General features: G+C 40.8%; 1 pseudogene; it reads right to left on the bottom strand.

Moving 5' to 3' along the window:
* Positions 1-280: 280 nt before the first annotated feature.
* On the bottom strand, positions 281-2,284 carry LOC129357343 (nuclear factor 7, ovary-like; annotated as a pseudogene).
* Between the last annotated feature and the right edge of the window lie 17,281 nt (positions 2,285-19,565).

Below are 19,565 nucleotides of genomic sequence, written 5' to 3'. Positions count from 1 at the left end.
AAATGTTTACCAAACCTGAGTTGTAAAAAATTCAGCTTATAGAAACTGAGAACATTTTTGATTACAAATCAAATGAAATTTTGGTCTTGTGCAGAGACATCAGTACATTGTGACTGTAATCTTCTGATTAAACAGAAGGTTTCAGATTAATCTGAAGCCATCAATAAAATTAAACTTTGCAACTTTATCTGTTTTCATTGGTTTTATTTTTGCTGTTTCAGGTTAACAAGAGACATTCATGAACAATTAATCCCATAAACCAGCTAATACATTTATTTTCATGAAATTCTTCCAAAATTAACACGAAAAACAAAAGAAATCTTCAGGTTTGGAAAAAAATAATAATCTACAACATTTATGTAAGCAATAATAATTCAACCAGAAGGAAATATATTGACATGTGGATACATGTTGGGATAGTTTTCATTTGTAATCCATCACAAGTACAATTGAAAGAGCAAGTTTTCAAAAACCAACTAATTTATTTACATCAAATTGTAAATAATAAACATTCAAAACATTACAGTGGAAAACACAGAAAGATATGAAAAAGTCTCCAGTTTCCAGATTAAAAACAGTTTAATAATGACAATCAGAAATTCACCAAACCAGCAAACTATATAATCAATGATAAAACCAATCAATCACCTGATCAATAATGTTATATTTGGACTTTTTGTTATTTATGTTGAGATCATCAGAGCTGCTGCTTGATCACTGAGATCTTCATCGGTTCCATCTTTAAGGTTTTATTAGTGGAGAAGAATGGAAACATCTTATCAGTGAAGGTGTGTGTGAAGGTGTGTATGTGTGTGTTAGTATCCAGATCAGAGAAGGACAGCTTTCCTCTGTCCCAGTCCAGATTCACTCTGATCCTCTGGAGAACCTTTTGGACTGAGAGACGAGTGGAAGGAGCTGGTGGAGACCATGCTGAGTATTCACCTTCATAGAACCGTATAAACAACAATCCAGACTTTATGAGTCCCTTCCTCTGAACAGACTCTTCTATCACACCGAGTCTCCAGTATAAACTGTCTCCAACATCAACATCCCAGCTGTGGTTCCCTGAGTTAAAACCATCAGAACTCAGAACAGACCAGTAATAATCAAATCTCTCTGGATTATCAGGAAGCTGCTGTTTCTCTCCTCTAGTCAAACTGGTCAGATCTTCAGACAGATGGAGTTCTTTACCAGCCGTGTTTGGGTCCAGAACCAGAGGAGTGTAGGTCACCATGGTCTGCATGTTGCTCCAGATGTTGAAGGCCAGGTTGCCCAGATGTTTGGCCTGGTCTATCAGAGCTCCTGAGGGAAGCTGTGGATCCTCCAGCAGGGGGCAGCGCTGGACTCTTTCCACTGCAGCCTTGTAGTTGTGCAGGAATGAGACGTCTTCAGCTCTCTCCTCCTCTGTGGCTCTGACTGTGTCTGAAAGAGCTGCTATCTCTCTGCTCAGAGCCTCCATCTTCTCCTTCATCATCCCTCTCTTCTGCTCCTCTTCCTCCCTCAGTGCAGCCAGCCTGGACTCCTCTTCCTCTGCTAGAAACTGATGAAGCTGCTTAAACTGCTCCCTAATCTGCCTCTCTGTGTGTCGGGCCTGGACCTTCAGGTGTTCTGCTGTCTGACCAAACTCCTCCTGAACTTTCTTCCTGAGATCCAGCTTCTTCTTTAAAGGCTCCAGAGTTTCCTGAAGCTTCTTCTTGTGTTGCTGAGCAGCTTCATCAATGGGTCTGAATCTGTGACTGGTGTAGTTTTCTGAGTCTCTGTAGACGACACACACTGGCTGCTGATGGTCCAGACAGAAGAGTTTGCGTTTCTCAGAGTGCAGACTGCAGAGATCCTCTGAAGCTCTCTTCTGTCTCCGCTGTAAGAAAGTCTCACACAGATTCTTCAGAGCCAGATTACGTGGTGGATTTTTGATGAATGATCTCCTTTTACAAACTGGACACTCTTCCTGGTTTCTCTCTCCAGGATTTCTGCACACACTCCGTACAGAAGCTGTGGCTGCATGACAGAAGAACCGGATCCTTAAATATGTCCAGACAGACCGGACAGCAGAGATCATCGTCTGGTCTGGAAGCCATTTCGTCTCTGCTCTCTATCAGTGAGGCCTTCGGAGAAAGGAATCAGAGTTAATCAACAATACAGAAATAATCTTAATTATATAATGAGATTAACTAAAATGAAAGCATAAAAGAAAGACACATAATAAAGCAATGAGAATAACAAATATTTGATTAACAATATCACAATTTCTCCAACACCGGTAGTTTGGTGGAAGGTAGGTGACACATATGATCCTGAATGTTTTCTTTGAGTTTTTTTCTCTCTGAACTATTTCCTGTTTTTCTGTATTTCTAGGATCCTATGGAAGATTTTCTGTTAATCTGCAGGTTTATTATTTATTTTCTAATGAGAATCAGATACAATATGGTGTTAATTATCTCACATTTTCTGCCTTCTCTAATGTCTTATTTAAACAATTGTTCTTTTTTTGTTTAGAGGGAATGTGGTTTCTGTTCAAACTGAATGATCTTATAAAAACATTTTTCAGTCTAAATCCTGCTGTTTAAAACCTATCAGCTCATGTAAATGCCCTTTAAAAGGGAGATATTTTAATAAAAGAGCCGAACACGGTGCTTTTGCTCCAGCGATTATTATCTCAGTTTAGGGAATGTGGTTTCTGTTTCAAACTTGTGTGTTCCAGACACAGAAATTAATGAAACTCTGTAGGTGGCGCTCTCGTGGTTTTTGAGAGTCTGGTTAGAGAACCTGTAACTACAGAAGAAGAAGTGAGTTCCCGTTTGGAAATAAAATGTTGCTATGTGCTTGGTCCAGTCGTCTGCTTGGACATCATTTATTTTGAACTAGTGTTCCATACACAACAGAATTTTGGCGACGAGGATGGGATTGTTCAAGCTGGAAGGCACAGAGTGCGCAGAAGCTGCGGCTCCATAGAGGCAAAACGGGACCGTTAAAAAGCCGACCGTTTGGGTGAGTGAAAGGACCGCCGAACCAGAGCTACAAAGATGGCGTTTGGAAAGCCAGAAGATTTTCACTTCGAGGAAAGTGAGGAAAGTTTTGACAACTACCGCGAGCGTCTCGAGCAGTATTTTGCGGCAAACGACTTGGACACTAAAGATGAGAAAACTAAGTCGGTATTTCTCACGGTGTTGGGAAAAAGATCCCACAGCTTGCTGATGGACCTGTGTGCTCCGGATAAACCGTCAGAGAAAAGCTACGAGGAGCTGGTGGGTTTGCTGCAGAAGCACTACGTACCGAAGACTAACTTTATTGCAGAAAGGTGCAAGTTTCACGGAAGAAACCAAAAAGACAATGAAACAATCAGTGAGTACGTGGCTAGTTTACGAAAAGTAGCAGCTACATGTAAATTCGGGACTTTCTTAGAGGAAGCTCTGCGTGACAGATTTGTCTGTGGGGTAAAGAGCAGCGAGCTGAGAGACCGTCTACTGTGAAGTGCACAATTCAGAGACTGAGATCCAGACAAAAGTTAGGGAGCAAAAACAATCTTTAATACATCTGCAGACGGAGAGCAAGAAATATACTGCATTAGGCACAAATTAGGATCCGCTCTGAGGAACCCAGAGTTGCATAGTTACTTATTCATCTCTCTTTACTACCGAGGCGGAGACTCAATCTTCGAAGACCAAACAAAAGAAACAAAGGAAAACATACGAAACCTTGTATGTAATATAATGTAATGTCTATGGGAGGTGAAAACTAAACACTCTATCTCCATGCAGGGAAGGCCGCGGGAAAAACAGCGAGTTCCCAAATAACTGTCTGGGGAAGTTCAGCAACCCTGGAAACTTACTTCAGTAGACACATCTTGGTTCATTAGTTTGTACACCGTTTCCAGCTGCACAGAAAACACCTTGACTGTGATTCAAAAAACATTACATTTATGACACATAAAGGAACATCATTTAATACGAATAAAACCTCTTCACAATTTCACCCTTTTTTTTTTTTTTTTTTCAGGGAGCAAAAAACAATCAAGTGAATGAAATCCATAAATGATAAAATGTCTTGAATGGTAAATGAAGCAACTGATAAAATGATAAAATTAATTAAATATAAAATGAGTGTAAATTGTAATAATAATGGAGTAATGCAACAAAACGGGTTGAGAAACACAAAACATCAGGTGATCTTCGCCATCAAGTAATGGTTGCAAATATGAACATCATAGGAGTGTTTCAGCAAGTATTTTGACCTCTTGTGACATTAAGCAAAGCAAAAACCTGGAAGCAAAAATTTCACATTAAAGATAAAATCAAAAGAAAGTGTCAATTTACTTGTACTTGGGATAATGAGAAAATCTTGGTCGCTAGAGAAAACAAATTCAACCTCAACATCAGGCGAGTTAGGAGGCCCATGGAACTGGGCCACAGTTGTAGTCAACAAAGCATTTGAGACAGAATCAGAAACGGACGACTGCACAGGATTATTATCCAACCGGGCATAAGTATGCACAGTTTTTTGCAAGGGGGTGTTGAGAATATAAGTCTAGTTAGCATAACTATAGAGATAGTAAACCTTTAGACGTATGAAATATTAGATATAGCATGAACATTTAGAGTAGATTCCAAGTTAGGGAAACTTAGATAAAGATCCAAACTAATAAACTGGTGTCTCTCGGAACTTACATAAATTTCTAAGGAGGGTTTTTTTGTTGTACGTTGCCAGTTAGATAAGAGAAACTGGAAACGGTCCAGACCATTAGTCGCATCTTTAACCTGCATCCTATAAATAGAAACTGGTAACAAGAGTGTTACGAGTGCACACAGACCAGCTGAGTTTTTTGGTAACCCATCAAATAATCTGTAATAATCACCACACCACCAAACATCGCTTCTGGAAATTGGTTTAAAATCTGCTGGCACCCGAATTATATTTGAACAATTTTGTGAATAGAGATTTCCTAATTTAAGAGTTCTGGTCATAATAATGCATGTGAAATTAGCTTCTGCTAGTTTTTGAAACACCGGGTTTCTAAGATCAGTTTTAGTGAGAGGGTAAACACTGTCCCACTGGTTACAATGCGAAGATGGATTAGTTTTAGACATGACATTGAGAAAGAAAGAAGAAAAGAAAGAAGGGCCAGGATTATCCTAAGCACAGGACGCGGTCCCATGCAGACAACACAGTCAGTATTAGATACATTCACAGCACTTTCAGCCAATAATAACCAATTATTTGTAGAAAATGATATACCTGTCGTTACTCTGAACCAGTCATCAGCCGTGAGTTTGTCTAAAACAGTAATACCTGTGGAGAATATGGTGAGACAACAGTAACATTCCCCCCTCACAAAGAACAAAAAGAAATTGTGGATCCTTTCCTGATGAATGAGTATAGATAAAACCTCCAACAGTTAGACAATATGGGCAAAGATGAGGGTGGTATGATTGAACCTTTCACTGTGTTTACCGTGATGTGTAGTCTTTGCGTCGTTTTACCCATCGTAAAAAGTTTCATATGTTGTCTGGCGTAGGGAGTTGTTCCCCATTTCGGCGTCCAGATGTTTCCCTCATCTGCTACGAGTGCAGACGTGATCCTAACCTCATTCGTCATGTACCACTTACATTTTTTGTAGTTCTGTCCGTTACCTGATCCAGTATTGGTGTTCAAGGCTGACCAGGGAATCATGAGGCCAACTGAAGAATCAAAGGGCACACACACCTGAAGGCCCCCTTTTGAAGCCTGCTTTTGTTCACACAATTGTATCTCACGGTTGGTAGAGCGTCTGCTCCTGTTGAGTTCTGCTGGGCCTATTGGAACTGCATGCATGTGATCAGCATAGTATGGCATCCTTAATCCACGTCGGTGTTCTGCGACGCTGCCTCGGCCCATCCATGTTCTTAATGCTGCCTCAGCTAGGCGTGGTCCAACCTACTGAGTGAGCTGTGTTGGCAACTCTATTTTTTCAGAGGTGCTTGGTGGAGCCTCGTTCTCTGGGCTCTGGACTGGTCCCGCAGGATGTGACGATGGAACCCGCAGGATGTGAACTTCTTACAGTGGCTGGTGTGAACCCAGGTCGACCCCTCCGCGACCTTAAGAGTGGTGTGTGTCGTCAAAAGCACTTGAAACGGTTCCAGCCAGCTGTGGGAACGCCGGTTCTTCCTCCTGAAATTTTTAGTAAACAAAAAATCTCCAGGCTGGACATTATGTAATGGTTTGCTCGCTGGCCCAAGTCGTCCTCCTTGGGCCTGTCGTCTTTAATTGATCTGTTAGAGAAATTCAGTAGTTAATCATGTTGTCATTACATGTTATTAAAATAATTCCAGGTTTCATCAGCGGTCCCATTCCGGTGTTTGAGAAATCCTGCAAATAAGATTGTGTTTTTATCTTCTTCGCATGCGCATATTAGTTCAATGTTTATTAAACACAGAACATGTAAACAAACATTACATGTAGACAAACATTACATGTAAACAAACATTACATGTAAACAAACATTACATGTAAACAAACATTACATGTAAACAAACGTTCACTCCAACATGAAACAGACACAAACAAACGTTGGACGCCATCAGAAGTCAGTCAGTCAGTTTTGCATTACAGTCAAATACTTACAGTCAGTGCTCATTTTATATACATATTTTCTTAAATTGAAATGGCCAAATTTACATGAAGCTTCAAATAGAGAAAAGTACTTTTAACAACATATATCAATGTTTAAATTCAACTCTAATGTACAGGATCCCGTTTTAAAATTCAGCTTTGTGTACACATACAGAAGAGATCTCAATATAATTTAGAATTACAGCACATAATTTATCATGTTCCTGCTGAAGCACTTCATTAATTAAAAAACAGTTTTGTTATAACTAATAGTCCCTGGACAACTAAAGGTATTTTAATCTGTCTAAGTTCAAATTTATCACAGCTGTATGTTATAGGAATTACCTCTGGTCAATTGAAATGTAACCAAAATATGATATGGTATACCAACGCGTATATAATGCAGCCTATCTGACAGCAGATAGGTGCTCAAAATTAGTGTGACATCGTAGGAAGCGTACAAAATCAGATTAGAATACCACGATGTCTGGAGATGCCATAACAGCCCTTTCTGCACTTGCCACTGCGCGCAAACTTTGTAGCAATGCGGCTGCTACAGGATCTAATTTGGAAAATAGGTGACCAATTTCAATTTATCACCATGTTTTTGGAGCAAAACAAAAAACCTCTTCTCATCTAACCATCTCTATAAAACATTCAGGAAAGATCGGGAAAAATCCCAGAGTTTGAGGTGTCTGCAGGTGTTTTTTCAGCGCTTTGAATGACGTCAAACCAACTTCAATTCACATTTACTTCAATCCTATGTAAAATGTGTGAGCTCATTAATAATCCAAATCCCTTGTCATGACATACTTCTCTCAGAGGTTTCTCAATCTCAGCATAACCCGGTATGAAATGCCTACAATAGCCACAGAGTCCTAAAAAGGACATCAGTTGTTTCTTCGTTTGAGGGAGAGGTATGTTCACAATCGCTTCAATGCGGTTGCTGGAGATAGCTCTGCCTTCGGAGGAAATCACATGACCCAGAAAAGACACAGAAGGCTGCACAAACTGCAATTTGCTTCTTTTAACTTTATGACCATTTTCTGCTAGGAAATGAAGTAATTTCATGCTTTCAGAAACACACAGATTTTGATTGGGAGCCGCCAATAATAAATCATCAACATACTGCAAAAGAGCTGTCTGTGGTGCGAGTGTCAAATGTGAAAGATTGTCATTTAATGCTTGGTGAAAAATGGTTGGACTCTCACAGTAGCCCTGACAAAGTCTTGTGAATGTGTAAAGTTTATCATTAAACTGAAAAGTGAACCAGAACTGGCTTTCTGGGTGAATTGGAACACTGAAAAAACATTTGCTAAATCAGTGACTGTGAAAAACATGCTGCCTGTTGGAATTTGTGATAAAATAGTGTTTGGATTTGGAACAATAGCTGCTCTGGCAATGACAGACCTGTTAACTTCTCTAAGATCTTGAACAAACCTCCACTCAAACAGGTTGATCAGGAGCACTGAGTTTCTTCACAGCTTCTGGTTTGGGGTATTGGGGGATTGGGATAGTAACAATTTGATTTGGGCATTATGTGAATTGGTTTTTCATTTTTTATTATTATTTTTTATTATTAAGCCCACATCATATTTGTAAGAAGCAAATCATGGTGATGGCAAAAAATAAATACTTTCTGAGTGACATATACAATCAGTTTTTCATATTGCTTTTGCTAGAGGGCCAAAAGTTTCCACCCGTCTCCTGGATGTTTTGCCAAGAGACATAAGGAAATAAATAAAAAAAAATGAGTCAGTGTGAAGAAGCTCAGTTGCTCAGGTGACAATCAGCAAAAAAAAAAAAGCAGGTCTCAGCGGACCAGCATATTTGAGTTGCATGCAGCAAAGATGGGCGTGTCAGAAGAGAGGATCACCCAGCTCAACAGCTGGATCTATCTACATCACAGTGGAAGTGGGAGGGACTTTCACGAGCCATTTGCAAATGGCCTCAGATTGTCGGTCTGTAATCAACCATTTAAAAATGTAGAGCAGACTTGGTGTTTTGAACAAATTAAATCAGTTGGAGTTTGTTTGGACACGTAGCCCCGTGTCTGAAATTCAATAGACAGAAATAGTGAGCATGGGAAGGACTTTGTGTATTTCAGTTGTATATTTTACATATGTGTTGTGTGTGTTGGTACTTGCGATTTGCTGAACCAGAGGTTGCTCCAACGGCACCAGGTCTAGTTAGCTGGAATACCCTCCACGATGTCCTGTAAATCCACCTCTTAAAGGAAAACTTGACCCATCTGGGGAAGCCTCTATGGTTGACATCAAATCTTCCTCCTCGGGCTCTGTGCAAGCTCCTGGTTGTTTCTGAATTGTCTCTGGAAGCAGTCTCTGGCCCAATGTCCTTGTTGTCCATGGATTAAACAAACATCAGGCAGTGTGTTGCTTTTGTGACTGCCCATACTTGTCCTTGCTGTGGCTGTGGATGTTCAGGCAGCCTGATGAAGCATGGTGAGTTGGCAGAATTGTGTAGTGGGTCTCTTCAACCTCACGGTCCATACATGGGACACTGAAGATCAGTTGAAGCACCTGGTGAAGGCTTAGGCTGGTGTTGTAGAGTTTCTTGCTGTTTCTTTCTATCCGGGTTCTCAGCAACTGCAGTAAAAACAGTCTTTTCTTCTTCCCCCTCCAGGGGAGGCATAGTGTCTTCATCCTCAGTCTTCGGGCCGTAGGGATAATGGTCATCAATGTCCAAAAAAAAAAAGTCTTTCCTCAGTGAGGCTGATGGTTGGTAAGGAGGAAGAGCTGGATAGCGTCTAGCGATGCCAGGTGACCTGTTGGTGCCGCTGGAAGCAAGCTCATCGCAGCAGGTTTACATGTTGGGAAGAGAGAAAAACAATCATTAGCTTTCTCATTTTTCTGCTCTTGTTTGTTTTGTGATTCCTGTTTCCAAACTCTAAGTGTGTCCGTGTGTGCATACATTATTTGTAAATGGTCAAGTGAGATTTTTTTTTTTGTTTTTTTTTTTTGTTTTGTTTCAGCAGCTGTTGTTTCTGTAGCACTAATTTTTCTTCCAATTCCATCAAATGCTCGGGTTCAAATGACCCATATTTAGGAAATCCAAATTTAAGATGCCATTGTGGCAAATACTGAACACATGATTCCCCATGTTTTCTAATCATCTCTTCTACAATCGGCCCAACAGTGAGAACAGGATCTGCTTTCTGGAGTGTTGACAGTTGCTCAGGACTAAGGATTCAAGCCAATTGACTTCTGGCCTCTCTGGTAGGGACACAGATGTCTGATCCCCTAATGTGTGCGATTCATTAATGGTGCTGCTTCTGGCTGGATGCACCTTACGGCTAAGGCACAACATCATCCACGTCATCTTCAAACTTGGCCACTGGATGTGAATTTTTTGGCAGTACCTGCACCCTTTACATGGCAGGTCTGACAGTTTAATCCCTGCCTGGTAACAGTCACAATTATCCACCTTTTCTCCTGGCATCCTTGACATGGCATCTGCATTACCATGTTGTTTGCCAGCTCGATGTTCAATCTGAAAGTCATACTGGCTTAAATTCTTCAAGCCAACGGGCTAGTTGTCCTTCAGGACATTTGAACCTAAAAAGCCAGGTCAGACTGCCATGGTCGGTCCTAAGTAGAAACTTTCTACCTAGTAGGTAATGCCGAAATTGCGTGTGAAACGAACAACAGCAAGTAATTCACGACGAGTGACACAATACCTCTGCTGGGCCGGTGAAGGCGGCTACTAGCATAGCTCAGAACTCGTTCCTCTCCCCATTGTACTTGTGACAAAACTGCACCAACACTGTTGTTTGAGGCATCCGTATCCAGAATGAACTTCCCTTCAGCTTGGAGATACCCCAACACTGTGCAGTGGTCAGTCTCTCTTTGAGCCTCATAAATGCAGACTGCTGCTCATCAGTCCATAGAAACACTGTCCTTTTTTGAGCAGAGTATGGAGGGGGCTTGCCAGCTCTGCAAAATTGGGAACAAACTTCCGGTAATAGTTACAGTCCAAGAAGATTTGTAGCTCCTGTAAGTTATTGGGGAGTTCCACTGCTACATTCTTATGAGGGCTGGATTTGGACTGATTCCTTTGCCACTCACAACGTGACCCAAGAAGAGAACTTCTTCTTGCAGCAGGTGACATTTTGATGGTTTTAGTTTTAATCCATAGCTTTGGAACCCTGAAAAAACCTGCTCGAGCGATCTAAACTTGATCTACTCCATTTCCGATGACAATGACATCATCCAGGTAGATGAGAAGAGTTCCCACTGAAGGCCCCCGAGAACAAGCTCCATTGCTCTCTGAAATGTACTTGGAGCGTTACATAGTCCAAATGGCATTCGAGTGTATTCATAAAGGCCCATTTGGTAAATGCTGTCTTTCTCGATCTTTACTATCCACTGCAATCTGCCAATAGCCGGATTGAAGGTCAAGAGTAGAGAACATGATGGCTTCACCCACAACATCAAGACATTCTTCAATCTGGGGTAATGGATAAGCATCCTTGATTGTTAGGTTGTTCAGACAGCGGTAATCTATGCACCATCTTACTCCTCCATCCTTTTTTCGAACTAGGACCACTGGAGAAGCCCACTCAGATGCTGAGGGTGTGATTATGCCCTCCGCCAGCATTTTTTTAGATGTGCTTCCTCCTCGCCCTGAATCCAAGAGGGTTCTTCTCACAGGTTGACGCACAGGTCTGGCAGACCCAGTGTCAATTTTGTGTGTAACAGCAGACAAGTAGCCATGGTCAGAGTCACTTTTAGCAAAGATGGATTGGTATTTGAGGAGTAGCTGAATGAATCGCTGTTGCTGTTTCCTCACTGAGGGTCTCACTTATGGTAGCCACCAAACTTTGAAGGTGCTCAGGAATGTCAGAGATTGTTGCTACTCTCCCAACCACCAGTGATGGTGCAGGCATTTGCATCTGGTTTTGGTGCAAATGAGGGCAGAGGATAAACTTCAACTAAGAGTCCAAGACACACTCCTCTCTGTAGAGCCACTCTCTTGGTTGAAAAATGCATACTCTGATTGGTTTGCCTTTGGCTTCATGGTGACAACAACACTTCCAGAGGCTACATTGTTTGCAATGTTCAAGGGTTCCAATAATGCTGTAACCCCTGGCTGTGGGTCCTCCACTTCACCCCACACAAACACATTCAGATTTGGCTGGGATGATTGAGGTTCTTTCCAGAGTTACTCTAGCCACACAGTATCTGATCCATCATCTCGCACAATTTTGAGGGGATCAATTCATCCCCAATGAAAACTTTGCCTTGGGTATAGATGACAACATCATGGCCTTCATCAGATCCAATCCGAGGAGGACAGAGTCTCTTATAGGGCTACATGTACTTCCCAGTCTATGGATTTGGACCCAATCTGGAAGGTCACTGTGAGTCCATGTTTAGCTTTCATGCCATCTCCGACTCCTGCATTTAGTAGGTAGGTGGTGAAGGTCTGCGGGTGCAGAATTACCATTCAGGATTTTCTGATAAAGCTCCTCTGATATTACAGTTGTCTGAGCTCCAGTATCAGCTACGCCTGCGTTGGGATGCCATTTAGGGTCAGTAGAATTTGCAGGCTCTCACCCTTCTTCTTAGTGCAGCAACCTGTCTGCCTTGTAGTTGGTAATCTGAGGTTGTGGTTCCATTTGACTGCAGTGGGTTGTCTATATACTTGTCGCTATTGTTTCTTGCAGTCACAGGACTGGGAGCCCTAATGCAGTCCTTCCTAAAATGCCCTGTCCCCACACTTAAAACACGGGCCAGTTGTTCCACGATTTGGACTTGGAGTTTGAGAACGCCCTCTGCTGGGCTGCATGTGCTGATAATTTTGTTTCCTCTCTGTTGCAGGACTTTGGGCTGCCTTGGAGTTTTGGAATCCGACACTTATGGGCTGTAAATTGGCAACCTGGAGCTGTAGGTTCCCCACGGTGCTAACAAGGGTCTTCACTTGTTCTGCCAGTGCAGCAAACTGATCAGCTGTGACATACTGGGGAGTAACTGACCCTGCGGGACATTGTTGCACTGTCATCGCACATGTCCCCCTCATCAACCCATGAAATGCGCCTTGCTCTGTTTTTTACTTCTGTGTCCCGACCCACCGTAGCTTTAAAGTTATGCTCATGAGCCTCCACAAACTTTTGGGCCTCTATGAAGGAGCTTGGGTCACGATTCATTACTTCGTATGCTACTTTCTGGTTTCTTAGGCCTTTGAGGAAAGCATCAGTTGCCAATTGGTCCTGCAGCAGGAGATCTACCCCTGGATATGCAAGGGTGGTCAGGCGTCTTACCTCCTCTGCAAACTCAACTGATGTCTCCCGCCCCTGTCGAAGTTCTCCCAGTCTTCTTCGTACTGTTGTGGGAGGGTCTTTTTTCCCAAAGCGTTGAGTGAGCTGTTCCACCAAGAGAACATAATCTTCCTTTGTGCGCTCTGGTAATGAACAAACGTAGCGTACTGCAGCTCCCCTCAGACACTCGTGCAGCCTGTCCACTCGTTCAGCAGCAGTCCATCCGTGTTTCCTGGCTTGGCGTTCGAACGGCATCAGAAAAGAGTCCCAGTCCTCATTTCCATCATATGTGGCTAATATATGATGGCCTCTGAAGAGGCCTCTGAAACTCTGACCAGTTGTTATAATGGCCTCCAGTATTATTTTGCCTTCTTTCATCATTGTAGGTAAAAGTGTGTTGGGCCTCAGGTTCACTGTCCCTGATGTCTCTGTGTCTTGGGTCAGGTCCAGGGGTCGTGGTTCGTCTCACTGGGCCTGAGCTTCGTGATCTTTCATTTATAACCTCCAGCTCAGCTGCAAAAGGAGCGTGAATACGTGGTCTAGTTGTCACATCCAAAGGGGCATGTGTTTCACATGTATGCCTTTCTCTTGTAGAATGAATTGGAATTAAGTCATCACTCCTCTCAGGAACAGTACCTGATGCTTGGGTTTGCTGTACAGCTGATTGTCCAGTTATATGTGAAAGGACAGGAGCCAACATCATTTGAAAGTGTCTTGTTGTTGATTTTGGTTTTCCAGCAAAGCCTGTAACCACTTTGAGCTGTGTGTCTGCCTCTCCAGGGCCAGCTGTAGCACCTTGTAAATCCTCTGTCATTTTATTTTATTTATTTTTTTCCCGTTGGTAAGTTTGCTCATGCTCTATATTGACAGAATACGACCAAAAACAACCTTCTTCAACGCTGTGCCAACTTTGTTACTGTTGCCGTTATTGTGAAGGGCTGGACCGGAAGTGCTACGCGGTAGTACTGCAGCAGCTTTATTACTGTCTCAGCGCGATTTCTTTTCCTGCTCTGGTTGTAGCTTGTCTTTAAGTTGTAATTAGTTCAGGATGGCTTGGATATTTCTTTACGATTGGATTCACTCACAAAAGTCTTGTAGATGATCCCACTTCTGACACCAGTTGTCGTGCTTTTTGATTTCCGTTGTTAAGGAGGCGTGTCGGCACTTGAAGATACACGACAAAAAACGAAGGGTCTCTTGCAGAAACTTTACTCCTTCCAGCACACGGAGGAATTACAACAAAAACTGAGCTGTTGCCACAATGAACTGTGTGGCTTCTGGCCTCTAGCTCTGGCACGGACAGCGTTCAGCGATGTCCGGGCAGCGAGCGGTGAGTGCCATATCCAACAACAGTAAAAAACATAACGGATCAGCTGTTAGAACTGGTTGATAAGGCAACCCCAGCTGTCAAGAACAGAATAACAGACTTAAACAACAAATCTCGCGATGCGACCTTCCTTACAATATATTTTAAGCCTGAATTCAACTAGAAATATAAAAATCTAAAATAATCAAATTCAACATGTTTGTGGTGCGTTTCTACTGGTAACCAATCATTTTACAATAAAAGGGATTTATTTTTTTCAAGTATGTTTTTTATCGGAGCTGACAAAATCAAATTTGGGGTCCCTCAGGACTCCATCTTGAGGCTCCTGTTAACTCAGGTTATCACAAGAAATAAGATTAGCTAGAGTAGCTACGCAGATGACACTCAGCTCTACATTATGATGACTTTCAGTGAATCTTAACCATCCAAGAAGAAATCAATGCATGGAGACGTAATAAAACCTGTTTCTAAGTATTTGAAACAACATGAAAGTTTTTCAACAACAAAAAGACTTTCATGTTGGAGGATATTGATGGAGGAGTTTTGACACTCCTCCATTGTTTATGGAGGACTATCAATAGAGGGTTTCTATTTGATGGCTTTTATTTTAATTTTCTGAATTTTAAAAACTATTATTTTGGTTTACATTTACAGAATTTTCTGCAATTACATGATCTCAGTTTTAGACACATACAAATGTCAGAAAATTAATCAAATTTGTGATGGGTTGAAATTTTGTTATCTCAGAGGCTGACTAGTCTGATTTGGCTGAAGCAGTGGCCAGATTCAACAGCAGGGGAGTCTAACGCTTCCGCGTAGTCATAGTGAAGAGCACCGGAATTCCTCTTAGATAAAAAAATCATCGCTGGAGCAGCACCGTGTCCGGTCCTTTTATCAAGACATCCCCTTTTACAGGTAAGAGGTACATACATAAATACACACCTTCAGATTGTAATATAGTTTATTTACTTTGGAAAAAGCTGTAAGTTATTTTCGATGTTTCTAATGTTAAAAAATTCCGTTGTTAGTTTCCGTTGTAGCACGTGCTCAGATACTGCTATCTCAACGCTGACGCCATTGTGTATGTTTTAAGCTAAACTGAGATAACATGTTGACGCCATTGTGTGTATGTTTTAAGCTAAAACTGAGATAACATGTTGACGCCATTTTGTATGTTGGAAGCTAAACTGAGATAACATGTTGACGCCATTGTGTATGTTGGAAGCTAAACTGAGATAATAATCGCTGGAGTAAAAGCACCGTGTTCGTCTTAAAATATCTCCCTTTTAAAGGGCATTTACATGAGCTGATAGGTTTTAAACAGCAGGATTTAGACTGAAAAATGTTTTTATAAGATCATTCAGTTTTGTTGTGTATGGAACACTAGTTCAAAATAAATGATGTCCAAGCAGACGACTGGAACAAGCACATAGCAACATTTTATTTCCAAACGGGAACTCACTTCTTCTGTAGTACAGGTTCTCTAACCAGACTCTCAAAACCACGAGAGCGCCACCTACAGAGTTTCATTAATTTCTGTGTCTGGAACACCACAGCTCCTCCCCTGTAAAATCAGTACTTCTCAATCAAGTATACATTTTTCAGGATTTTTTTTTTCCGTATGAACAAACTGAAAACAAGAAACTTCTTCTAACTCTCATTTAGAGTTGTAATTTCAAGTTCAGTCTGTCAGGAGGACGCCGGTTCCTCTCTGGACGAGTGTTCCTTTCGACTGTAGGCGAAGACATGTCTATTGGTGGACTTCCAACAGTTTTTTCTTCCACCTGTTGATCCACACCTTTAGTTGTAACAAGATCAACATCCTCATTCCAAAAGTTTCCTGTAGACAAGTCTGTCTGTGTAACACAAACTGGATTTCCATTTACACCCAGAATCTGATTTACATGTCTTTTAACACATTTTCCATTCACTTCCACACTGTAAGTTACAGGACCCAAAATCTCTTGTACAGCTTCGTTCAACCACTTCTCCCCTCCCCTGTAATTCTTTACTAAAACAGGTTGACCTACTGTGAACACTCTAAGACGTGGGAGCATTGGTTCCGTTCTTGTTGCATCCTATGAGAAAACTGGGGTCTGATCAGTGACAGTCTTGTTCTAACTTGTCTTTTTAGGAATAACTCAGCAGGAGTTTTCCCTGTGGTTGTATGGGGTGTGTTTCGATACCCTAAAAGAAAATTTGCAACACAGTGCTCAAGTGTTAAACCACCTACAGCTCGATTCTTGGCTAGTGACTTTTTGAGATTTTGGACTAAGCGCTCTGCTAGTCCATTACTGGCAGGGTGGTAAGCAGGTGACTTAATGTGCTGCACTCCATTCTTTTTTAGAAAAAACTCAAAATCTTGTGAAACAAACTGAGGACCGTTATCTGTAACAACTTCTTTTGGTAACCCATAAGCAGCAAACAAATTCCTCAGTGTTTCAATGGTTTTGACTGAAGTCGTAGTATGCATGGGAATAATCTCTGGCCATCTAGCATAGGCATCCATAACTACTAGAAACATCTGCTTGTGGTCCTCTGCAAAGTCCAGATGGATTCTCTCCCACGGGCTGGCAGCCCACTTCCAGGTATGCACTGGTGCTGTACAAGGCATACTACGCTGCTTTTGACAAATAGTACACTCACTGACTTCCTGTTCAATGCACTCATCTACTGCTGGCCACCAGAATAAACTTCTGGCAAGAGATTTCATCTTTACTATTCCCCAGTAGAGAGACATTAGGGACAGGTTCTCGTCAAGTCCCATTTTGACAGGTCCCCTTTGACCTAATTTCCCCCCCCCTCCCCCCCTCCCTCCCCCCCCCTCCTCCTCCTCCTCCTCCTCCTCCTCCTCCTCCTCCTCCTCCTCCTCCTATTGATTTTTATCTTTTTAAAGAGTAATACCAATACAACAACAGTTATTTAATCAAGAAAAATTTATATAATTATATACTATGTCTACTGAAGGTTTAATTAGATTTGGAATGGAGATGTTGCTTCTGATTCTGCGACTGGCGTACAACTGTGGTCTGAGCTGTGGGGGGTTGATCAAATATAGGGTACGGCCTGTGAAATCCATATGGTCTCTGTGTTAGGTTTTTCTGTTTTCTCTCTGCTGAATTCAGAAAATGTCGTATATCTGACTTTCTTTTTAAGAGTAATACAGCACCCAACAACAACAACAATTATTTAACCAAGTAAAAAAAAAAAAAAGTATATAATTATGTAGTGAAGTTGAAATAGATTTGGAATGGAGATGTTGCTTCTGATTCTGTGTCTTTATTCAGCCAGGCATAGAATTGGAGGTCCGAGCTGCGATACGCAGAGGCTTGCTTGCTTGCAAGTAGGTGCGAACTTTGCTGGATGCAGACAGAATGACAAATTAGCCACCTCGGGGGAATTCAGAGCAAGACCCTCATGAACCCCGCTGGTTCATGAGGGGGGCAAACCAGAGCGACATCTGGTTTTTGTTTTTTTTTTTCTCAGTTTATCGCTCTTTGTCTAAAGAGTGATTACCTTCAGTTATCTGTGAGCGACACACGCTTTAAACACATTTGAAACTCATAGATTTTTCTGTAACACTCACTAGTGTGATACATTTCAGTAAATGTTTCTCATTTGTACATGTACTTCTTAAGAATATGTGACTGTTTGTAAGCAGGCCAACGGGAGGTTATTCAAATTAGACTTTTAACTTTCCTTGGTTAAAGAATTTGTCCAGAATTTTCCAAAATTTATCCTCGCATCATTGTAAATGCTACTTTCGTTCAATTTTTTTCCTGCTGCTGAATCAACACTGATCTTCCCAGAGCTTCATGCTTTCTCCAAAATAGTAAACGCCGGTATAAACACATTTGAAACTCATACATTTTTCTCTGTAACACTCGCTAGTGTGAAACATGTCAGTAAAAGTTTCTCATTTGTAAATTTATTTCTTAAGAATATGTGACACTTAAACAGACCTTACTGAGACTACTCATATTTAAGTTTTAGCTTTCCCTAGAGTTGAAAGTTTTTTTTTTCTCTTTCTTTCTTTATTTTTTTAACACTGCACAACTACGCTCCAACATGGTAAATTATTTTGTTACCTTTATCATTATCCACTACTTTTGTCTCTAACTTATATGCTGTATGTTTCTCAGCCCAAATGATGCTTTTTTCCTCCATCCATCATTTTACACACTTGAGTGTGTTCAGTAACAAAATATAGTTGTTGAATTTTCCATTACTGAAGCTTATAAATGATCAATGTAAACTTTCAGTCTGTATTCAGATAGTGAATACAATTCCTATTATTTAGATTGGATGTTTTAATGCATGCACTTGGATTTCTATAGATTTATTGAATAATAGTCTGCGTAAATATTTATCAAACTGAATGGCCATTCAGGTTTCATATAATTTTTTTAGTTTGGTTTTTGTTGCACAACTTCAAATATATGCTGGCTATCAACCAACCATTCAATCAGTGATTTTTTTTCTTTTTTTTTTAAATAACCCCTCTCACATCTTCTGACAACTAGCCCCAAGTTATAATAACATTAACTAAGTTTTGCTAATGGTGCACTTTACCTAAAAACAAATATTAAAAAAATAAAACATACTCACTACACAGCCCCTTCTCCCAGAGCTGGTCACAACATGGTGATTGTTTTTTTTTTTTTACCGTTAAAATTATCTACAGCTTTTGTTCCTTGCTTCTCATGATGCTATCTGTTCACTAATGTTCACTAATGTTCACCTCTTGTAAATGATAAGCTTATTAACGAACAATATGAACCATCAGCATGCGTTAAAGAAGATCATATCAGTCAGATGAAGTAAAAATATCATGATACTCAAAGCAATCAAAAATATATTGATCTGAAAGGTAATTTCTCCTTTTCAGGGAGCTTAGACTGAATGAAAGGAATTATTGAAATATACGACAAAATATTTAATTTGCAGAATTCCGATAATAGAACTTCAACTATGAATTGAAAGATTACATTGTATTTATTAACTGAAGATCACTTAATAAATCAACTGTTAATTAGTCATCATACTATGTAAATGACTAACAAAATTTGAACAAACAAGAAACTTGACTACCTCAAGGGATTTCTCACATTGGAGAATCAACTGTCTGATTTTCTTTAGCCCACTAAATTTAACCTTACCAAAGCTCTACAGTAAAGCAAACGGGTACTTAGTTTGAAGCCTGAATCAGATGCCTTCAGCCTTCTGCTGAACCTGGACTTTGGCCGCTCTCAGTGTAAAATAAAACATCAGACTTTTTAAAAAAAAAAAGTCCAAGTGAACATCACTTAATTATCATCAACTAGTTGTTTATACTCATCTTAAACCATTGGCAGGAATCTTTGGATAAAACACACA

This window comes from Poeciliopsis prolifica, unplaced genomic scaffold (genome assembly GCF_027474105.1).
Source record: "Poeciliopsis prolifica strain line A6 unplaced genomic scaffold, Auburn_PproV2 SCAFFOLD241, whole genome shotgun sequence".
NCBI classification, from domain to species: Eukaryota; Metazoa; Chordata; class Actinopteri; order Cyprinodontiformes; family Poeciliidae; genus Poeciliopsis; species Poeciliopsis prolifica.
The sequence above is the reverse complement of the archived record's forward strand: the minus strand, read 5'-3'. Positions and strand labels throughout refer to the sequence as shown.